Below are 8,291 nucleotides of genomic sequence, written 5' to 3' on the forward strand. Positions count from 1 at the left end.
CTTGTTTTAACTCTACTGCAGCTCGTATGGATCCGAAAGAGGAGTAACGACTGGTGGGACAGAGTGGTGACCACTTTATGTTCGGATCAACAGTGGCTGGCAAATTTTCGGATGCAACGTCGTACATTTAATCTCATATGTGGGGAAACTGCAACCACTGCTCCGCTGACAAAATACGCTAATGCAGAATGAAATTTATTAGCATGCTAATAAACGAGTCTAACAAAAATGATTTGTTTTCGCTTCTTGTTTGTAACTTTATAATGACGACGCCGGGAGTTGGGGCGCCGACCAAGTACGTACACGGGAGAGGTGAGTGGAGTAGGCGGTCCTTAATGTGGACTGAAGTCGCATTCTGTTCGCAGGTCCATGAGGAATGCATTTTTATGCGATGCAAATACCAAAACCACCTCTGGAGGTGGTTTGGGTATTCGGATGACAAAAACGGATTTGGACTGTTTGCACTTGGTTACTTTGTGTGTTTTTTGCCGATCGGAATACGAAAAACGCATGAAATGACCAAGTGCAAACAGGGCCTCTGTTTTGTAGTTGCAGTAACATTGAAGCTAAGGCTAGCATCAGTCATGTGGGGGTTAGCTTCTCAGGATTACCTTAGCTTCTATGCTCCTCCTGAAACTTAACCTGTTGTTGAATTTCACTGTGTTGGATCACAATATTTTCTCAGGAGAAAGATGCCAATGTCAATATGTCTTTAGTGAACAAAATCAATTCAGGATACAAATATACAGCCCTAACAACAACAATGTTTTGTCAGGGCATGAAGTCTGACTGCTATCTATCCCTTGACGCAGTCCTTTTATACATACAAATAACCATGCAAGCAATGTTGTACTTCTCTGACTGGCTGCCTGGCCCCCAGACCCCAGCCTCATTGGATGTTGAGGCAGCTTTTGTCCCCAGTTTCTGGTTGAAGTCAGAGACAGGAAGCAAGTCCTTCTTTGGCAGGGAGCCAAAAGATCTCCCTTTTGGTATTGCCTGCAGGCACAACTTCCTATCAGAAAGTTCAGAGGTCATAAAGTTCCAGTCCTTGGGACCACTATACTGCGATCGCTCTGCTGTAACCAATCTGGTCATTCACTTCATGAGAGTCACAAAGTCAGTTCTTGTTGTCGTCCAGTCTCGGGTCACCTTAGGGCAGGGGTCACTATTTTATGAGGCGTTGCTTCCTTCGTCCTTCCTTAGATCTGACATGACTTCTGCAAGCAGCTACACAAATCAATACCTATTGTATGAATGAGTTAACTGACTGGTTAAAGCAGGGTTGTCAAACATACGGCCCGCGGGCCGGATCAGGCCCACAGACTGTTTTTTTCGGGCCCACAAGATGATTTTGCAAAATATAAAAAATGCAGTTTCTCAATGAAAGAAAGCGCTGTTCTAAATGTGTCCACTCGGTGTCGCTATATCGTTTCTGCTTCGGAAACAAACTCAATACTGGGGCTGAGCAAATCGGCACAAGTACAGCCACTCACGTCTCCTATTGGCTACCCTCATTGCCCAAGAACGTCTCCTATTGGCTACCCTCATTGCCCCAGAACGTCTCCTATTGGCTACCCTCATTGCCCCAGAACGTCTCCTATTGGATGCCCTCATTGCCCCAGAACGTCTCCTATTGGATGCCCTCATTACCCCAGAACGTCTCCTATTGGCTACCCTCATTGCCCAAGAACGTCTCCTATTGGATGCCCTCATTGCCCAAGAACGTCTCCTATTGGATGTCCTCATTGCCCCAGAACGTCTCCTATTGGCTACCCTCATTGCCCAAGAACGTCTCCTATTGGATGTCCTCATTGCCCCAGAACGTCTCCTATTGGCTACCCTCATTGCCCCAGAACGTCTCCTATTGGCTGCCCTCATTACCCCAGAACGTCTCCTATTGGCTGCCCTCAATACCCCCTAAATGTCTCTGTCGAAACAGACTACGCTGATGCAGAGCAGTGTTGCCAACTTGCCGACTTTCTCCCCCAAAAAGTCGCTATCCTCCCATAGCGACTTTTTTTTTTGTTAAAAGCGACTGGCGACAACTTTAGCGACTTTTCCTGACGTTGCGATCAAGTGCAAATTGTCAATTATGCAAATTAGACAATGACGTCTTTTGGCGACTCCGAGCGACTTTCAGGACAGCCAATAGCGACTTTCCTTACTGAGGAGTTGGCAACACTGATGCAGAGTGCAGAGTGCTCAAAGAACACGAACAAAGTAAAACAAAGAAAACAACTGGAAGTTGTTGTTATTTTTATGTTATTATCACCATACCATGAGTTTACCGCTCTGGCCCGTTTGGGAATAGATTTTCCTCTATGTGGCCCGTGAACCAAAATGAGTTTGACACCCCTGGGTTAAAGAATATCTATATCAGTAATTATATTATTATAAACAAACATCGAAATACTTTGAGACTGAAACTAGCATACATGCTACCCACCAGAATTTTGCATATTCGCAAACGTGCAGAGGCAAAAAAGAGGCAAAAGTTTGGCTAACTACAAGTAGGTGACGCAGTTTGTTTCATGAGTTCTTCATTGCAACTTTTTTCTCACGGACATGAGATTTGGGAGTGAGGGCTTGGAATTTCTTTGGCAGGCAGCAAAACACACGTTGCTGGAATAAGTTGCACCCTTGGGAAGAAAGGAAGCAAAACATAAATACTCACACTCACGAAAAACAGCAACAGTGATAGCAGCGCCGATATGGTTTAGTCACCATTACAACCCCATCACCTCTTGGCCTCCCCGGCAAATATACACACCAGCGCGCGCCCCAACACACACGCGAACGCACACACACACACCTACGCATGCTCGCATGCATCATTAATGTTTTCACATCAAAGTCTTGGCAATTTTCTGATGACATTCACACTCCTCCAGGGTCAAACAACATCTCGCCCGCCTCGGTATCAATTATTAAATATTTTAAGCAGCGTCGCCGCCTCCCACCTCCGCCAGCCGCCGCCGCTGCCGTCCCCCCAGGAGACCGGCGCCGTTATCTTTTTTGTCAGAGTCACTTTCCGTGTGCATTTGTCACAGCCGCGCGCGTTTACGAGTTATCAATCGCCGTGTCAGGATGCAAAATAACTGATGTTCTTCGGGGTGGGATTGGATGGGACTATCTGGGCCTTTCAATCAATGCATATTCTCACCCCCCCCCCGCCTCCCCTCGCCTACCCCTCCCTCTCACCCGTCCCCCCCTCCTCCCCACTACTCTCCCATAAATCTTGCAGTGTTGTGTGGATGGAATGTATTTGCGGCTGCGGTGAGGGTTGGCTGTGGGTGCAGATGAGGTGGTGGGTGACAGAAGCTGTAGTTATATTATCAAACATTACACCTGAGGGCGAAGGCGCTATCAAGGGCTTTCAGACTGTGTAAGCTTGGCGGCGGCGGAGGCGGCGGCGGGCGGCAGGACGAGGAGGGATTACTTCCTGTCGTCCATAAATCAAGCGCGCGCTGCTGCTAAACTAACGTGTCCTGCTGCGTGGCAGAGTAAATAGTGGGGCTGCAGGGCCGTAACGACCGCGCTCCACGCTTCCGCCGGCCCTGCGGCCGCCCGGCTGCTAGCAGGGTTACAGGCTGGTTGATGTCCCACCTCCCGTATCCTTCTCCATCTTGTTGGGTTGAAGTCGGCAGCTCAGCCAGCTGCACCTTTTCAAGATAGTGTGTGTGTGTGTGTGTGTGTGTGTGTGTGTGTGCGGGTGTGTGCGGGTGTGCACAGGTGTTCCAGTCTCACCTGCTGGATGGAGACAAAAAAGGTATCAAAATGCCCATAATTGACTGCACCGATGTTTTCTGAACGTCTCTAAAAAATTCCATTATTTACTTCTTCATTTACACGCACTTCTGGAAATCAGCCCTGTGTGATGTCACAAAGGGAAGTACCACATCCCAGCCAGGCGTCGGCTAGCCCCGCCCTCTGAGGCTCTGCCTCCTTCCAAGCATGGGGAAGGTGCAACAAGGCATCAGTTGTTGATGTTTTCTGCAGCCAGGCTGTAAACAGAGCCAAACGGCTAAATATGCTGTTTTATGGACATTGAATGATTTTGGATTAGTGATTGTCAAGGAGTCTGCAGTGAAAAAAAAAGATCTAAAAAAAAAATATTTAGAGTTACAAATCAACATTCAGGGTGAAACGTTTCTCAAAGGGATTCTTTTCACAAGAACCAACTGAGAATGTTTGGAAAAGAGAGGAATAAATGATTTTCTGGTTTGGTTTGGCGTTGAATCCTCTGACGAAGAGGCCACTGCAACAGTTTTAGGAGGATTTAAGTAGGATAAACCAGTTGAGGTGAAATAATTCTCGAGAAATATTTCCTGCACATGAGGAGATGTCGAGCACACGTGCAAAAAGAAAACATTTGAAAAAGATTAGCGAGTGTAACTTGAGAGAATTGGAAGTTCCCAAACCGAAGGAGCGGCAGAGTTGCCAGATCCCGGTTCCAATGCAGGCAAATTGTGTCTGGGAGACCAAAACCTAACCGTCAAAACGTTAAATTTAACTGTAAAATATATCATTAAAAAAAGCAGATAACCACTCAACTTATTCCAGTAGACGTATTTATTTTTCCACCAGCCTGGCCAGTATCAACCCAACCGACGGTCTCAGTAAGTCGCTGTGATCTCAGCCCGTGGAATCACCTCGGCGGCCTGTCAGGCTCCACCGCGGCGGTGAGGGATGAGAGGCATTAACATTTGAGGATGGGGGAGCGGCGAGCGTCGGCGTCGTGCACAAGGCTGCTTAATGTTTGGGCAGGCGAATGAGGAGGAAGAGGAGGAGGAGGAGGAGGAGCCACGTAATGAGGAGGACCGTGGAGGCTCCTCAGTGGCCGCTTAGGTGGAGATCAGAGCAGAGGGAGACGCAGGGCGTGAAAAGCAGTGCTCGCTGAAGACACAGGAGCCTCCACTCAGCTCCCCGTGGAAATGTGTAATTGATCCACACGATGCATTCAATGACTGCAGTAGTTTGGACGAGCCGCACTTTAGGTGGGCTGAAACACCTGAGCGGCAGTTTTTCTGCTTTTCAAAGCATCTTTTTCAATAATTGCAGCAAAATATTGTTTTTTTTTTGTCTTTCATTTTTTTTGACTTTACATCTTGGGAAAAAGTGAACTGAAATCTTGATGTTGTGTTTCATAAGCAGCCTGGCGCAGACAGTGTGGGCAACGTGGTTTTAAACAAAATCAACCTATTGGACAGGACGTTTTAGTTCCGTTAAGCCTTTGGTGCTTTTATTTCTTGTCTTCCGTTTTGCACTGTTTTGCACCCACTGGAGCCCTTTGTGTGTTTTTATACACCAAATGTGTTCTTTGCAGACACTGTTTCACTGTTTATGCAATTGGAGTCTGAGAAGACAATTTCAAAAAAAAAGGACAATAAAACTGTACTGCATCTCATCCCATCCCATCCATACCACACTGTGCCGTATTGTACTGCATCGTAATGATTGGTCATTTCTATATTCAGCCTCGTGGCTTTGCCAATGTCAAATATTTTAGAGAGTTTTTTCCTCATTTGTGGGCCCTTGTTTAAATAGCTGTTTTTTGGCACTTTGTGCACTGCAAAAAAAAAAAGTCAAAATAAGAAACAAATGCAATTATAGCAATAATAACAAGAAAGAAGAGTCTATACGGAAGTCCCTGGTGCCATCAGCTGACCTGCTGTGTGTAAACGATTCACCCGGCTCTTGTAACACCGGCTGTTTGCTCGTGTCGTCGTCGTCCGCCTGTGTGAACCCTCGCAGGCCGCCGGATGGATGCAGCTGGGTGACCAGCGGCGGCGTTGCATTATTTATAAAACGTGAAGAGCTGGGATGAGTTCGGCGGTCGGCCGCGCGGCAGAGTCACAAGATTAATGAGTCACTCTTTAGGTTATAATTCAAAGTTCATCCGCACATACATCATATTTTGAAGCACATAGATTATAAGAGAGAGAACATTTATCATGTGACAGGACATACACAGGCTCCCCTGCACACACACACACACACACACACGCACACACACACACACGCACGCACACCGCCGCTGCCGGCTGAGCGCAGCTCCTTCCCTCACATCCAGTTATTCTAATTTCATTCCGCCGCAGCTCCTCTGAAGCATTAAAGTGCCGTTTGCACAAACAGATGAGTGATAATTCTGGGAGAAGCCGGTCAGTCTTGTTCTGCGCTGCCCTGCGAGAGGGAGCGAAGAGGGACCATAATCATTCATCACAATAATCAAAAGCGTGCGACACGTGCAGGCGGCCTCCTCCCGCAGCCTCCTGCAGCGTCTGACAGGAGGAGGCGGCGCCAGTGTGTGTGTGTGCGTGTGTGTGTGTGTGTGTGTGTGTGTGCGTGTGTGTGTGTGTGTTCAGTTCATGAGCTCAACGAGTGTTTATCTTATTAAACAACACAGTTGTTTTTTTTTTTTCTTTGGCACCTGTATGTTCCACCGGCACCACTGTTTAATTTTGCAACCGTCATTGTCGTGTTTACGAACTGTGGTCGCCACCAGCTTCTTGAATCTGCGTCCAAAGAGACGATTTCATCAGTAAAACACATTCCCTGTGAAACTGTCGTTTGATTTTACCTGCCAGGAGATTTTCCGACACCATTTCCTTGCGCGCAGCATGGATGTGAGGATGCAGCACTAAGTTAGCCTAGCTTAGCTTGCTACAAACGGTGAAGATGGAGCGGGAGTGGCCATGATTTGTCTTCCTGCGGCTCCTGACCAGGTTGGTTTGGAGTTCCGAGGTTCATTTAATTCTCTTCCAATTCATTATTTTCAAGTTGTTTTCCGTGGGCCCTTCTCTGGAAGGACGTGATGAATAAATTCCAAGTAAAACATTCCATCCGGCCCGTTAAATGAAAAGCAAACAAGGGTCTTAATGGATATTGAACTATCTAATGTTTGATTCCATATAGCATCACAGCGATCGTCCTATGTTATATAAAGTTACAGACCGTTTTAAGGCGCGTTGCAGCGTTTCAGAAAGAACTGGACGCGCTCTGACAGTGACACTCACATTTCTAGAGTGCAAGAGAAAAAAAACATGGCCGGGACTGATGAAGGAGGACGGAGGACGGCAGCCTCATCAAAAATAATTCATTCCAGAATACAAATGTGCTACATTGGATTAACTGCCGTCCACGAGTGAAGCGCGTGGACTTCATCAACTTTCCAGCAATTTGTTCTGACAGCTGATAACCTCTCAAACATCCTGGCCGACATTAACCCTGCCTCTCAAAGTGATCGACTGTATTATGTCCTAATCTTCCCTCAAACACTCGATAAGAAAGGCTAATTTGAGCGCTGATGGAGTCGAGAATACGGCCAAAAGCTGCGGAATAAATACAGATATCGCATCACAATCACAAAGAGGCCCGACGGCGCACATTTAGAAACAAATTGGCCTCTTCACAAGTGCAATCACACTTTTGGAGGGCTGATGCCGGCAGATTGAATTCCCTCTAAACTGGCATGGCAATGTCACAGACGCCACTTCAAATGAGGTTTGAACATATATTCATTCTGCAGCTCATTGGCTCGCGCTAATCCCCTCCATTTGCCTCTTGTCACAGGCGAGCGCCCGTTTTAGCGCCACCGCCGCCGCCCGTAACTCAACACAGGACGTGTCAGCCTTTCAATCAGGGCCAAAAGGTTTCAGATCAGCTTAAACTCATCCGTCCACTCGCTGAGATAAGACGTGATCCAATTTGGCAGAAATGCAAGGGAGTCTGTAGTGCATGTGTGTGTGTGTGTGTGTGTGCGTGTGTGTGTGTGCGTGCGTGCGTGTGTGCGTGCGTGCGTGTGTGTGTGGTTGTCTGTGCAAATGTGCGGTTTACGCATCTTTAATCGTTAGAGATGGCAAACGAGGGAAGTGAGTGTCTAAATGTGGACGCTGCCAAAGTTCCAGAAGTGACCCTGAAGTGAGCTTTCCTGCAGTTTTAATGAAGAATTATCTGTATCACATATAGCTAGTGCTGGCTAGTGCTGCTGCGCTGAGCACGTGCTTCTTGGTTTGTTTGTTGTTGCTGCTGCTTCTCCTGCTTCAGGAGTTTCTTACTCGGCCTGTCCCGCTGTTGAATTGGCCTGAGGAATGTTGTTTTTTTTGTTTTTTGTTTTTTGTTTTTTTGTTTGGGGATAAACTTTGGTGATATTTAAAAAAGAAAACGCAGCACAACTGCTGTTTGTTCAAGGTCTTAAATTGTTGTGGAGTTCTGGCGTTCCATGCATTCACCTTCAGTCAACTTTCATTTGTACAGCGCTAAATCACAACAAAATGTGTCTCAAAGTGCTT

The sequence above is a fragment of the Nelusetta ayraudi genome, unplaced genomic scaffold (genome assembly GCF_046127955.1).
Source record: "Nelusetta ayraudi isolate G7.1 ecotype Tasmania unplaced genomic scaffold, CSIRO-AGI_Nayr_v1 ptg000135l, whole genome shotgun sequence".
NCBI lineage: Eukaryota > Metazoa > Chordata > Actinopteri > Tetraodontiformes > Monacanthidae > Nelusetta > Nelusetta ayraudi.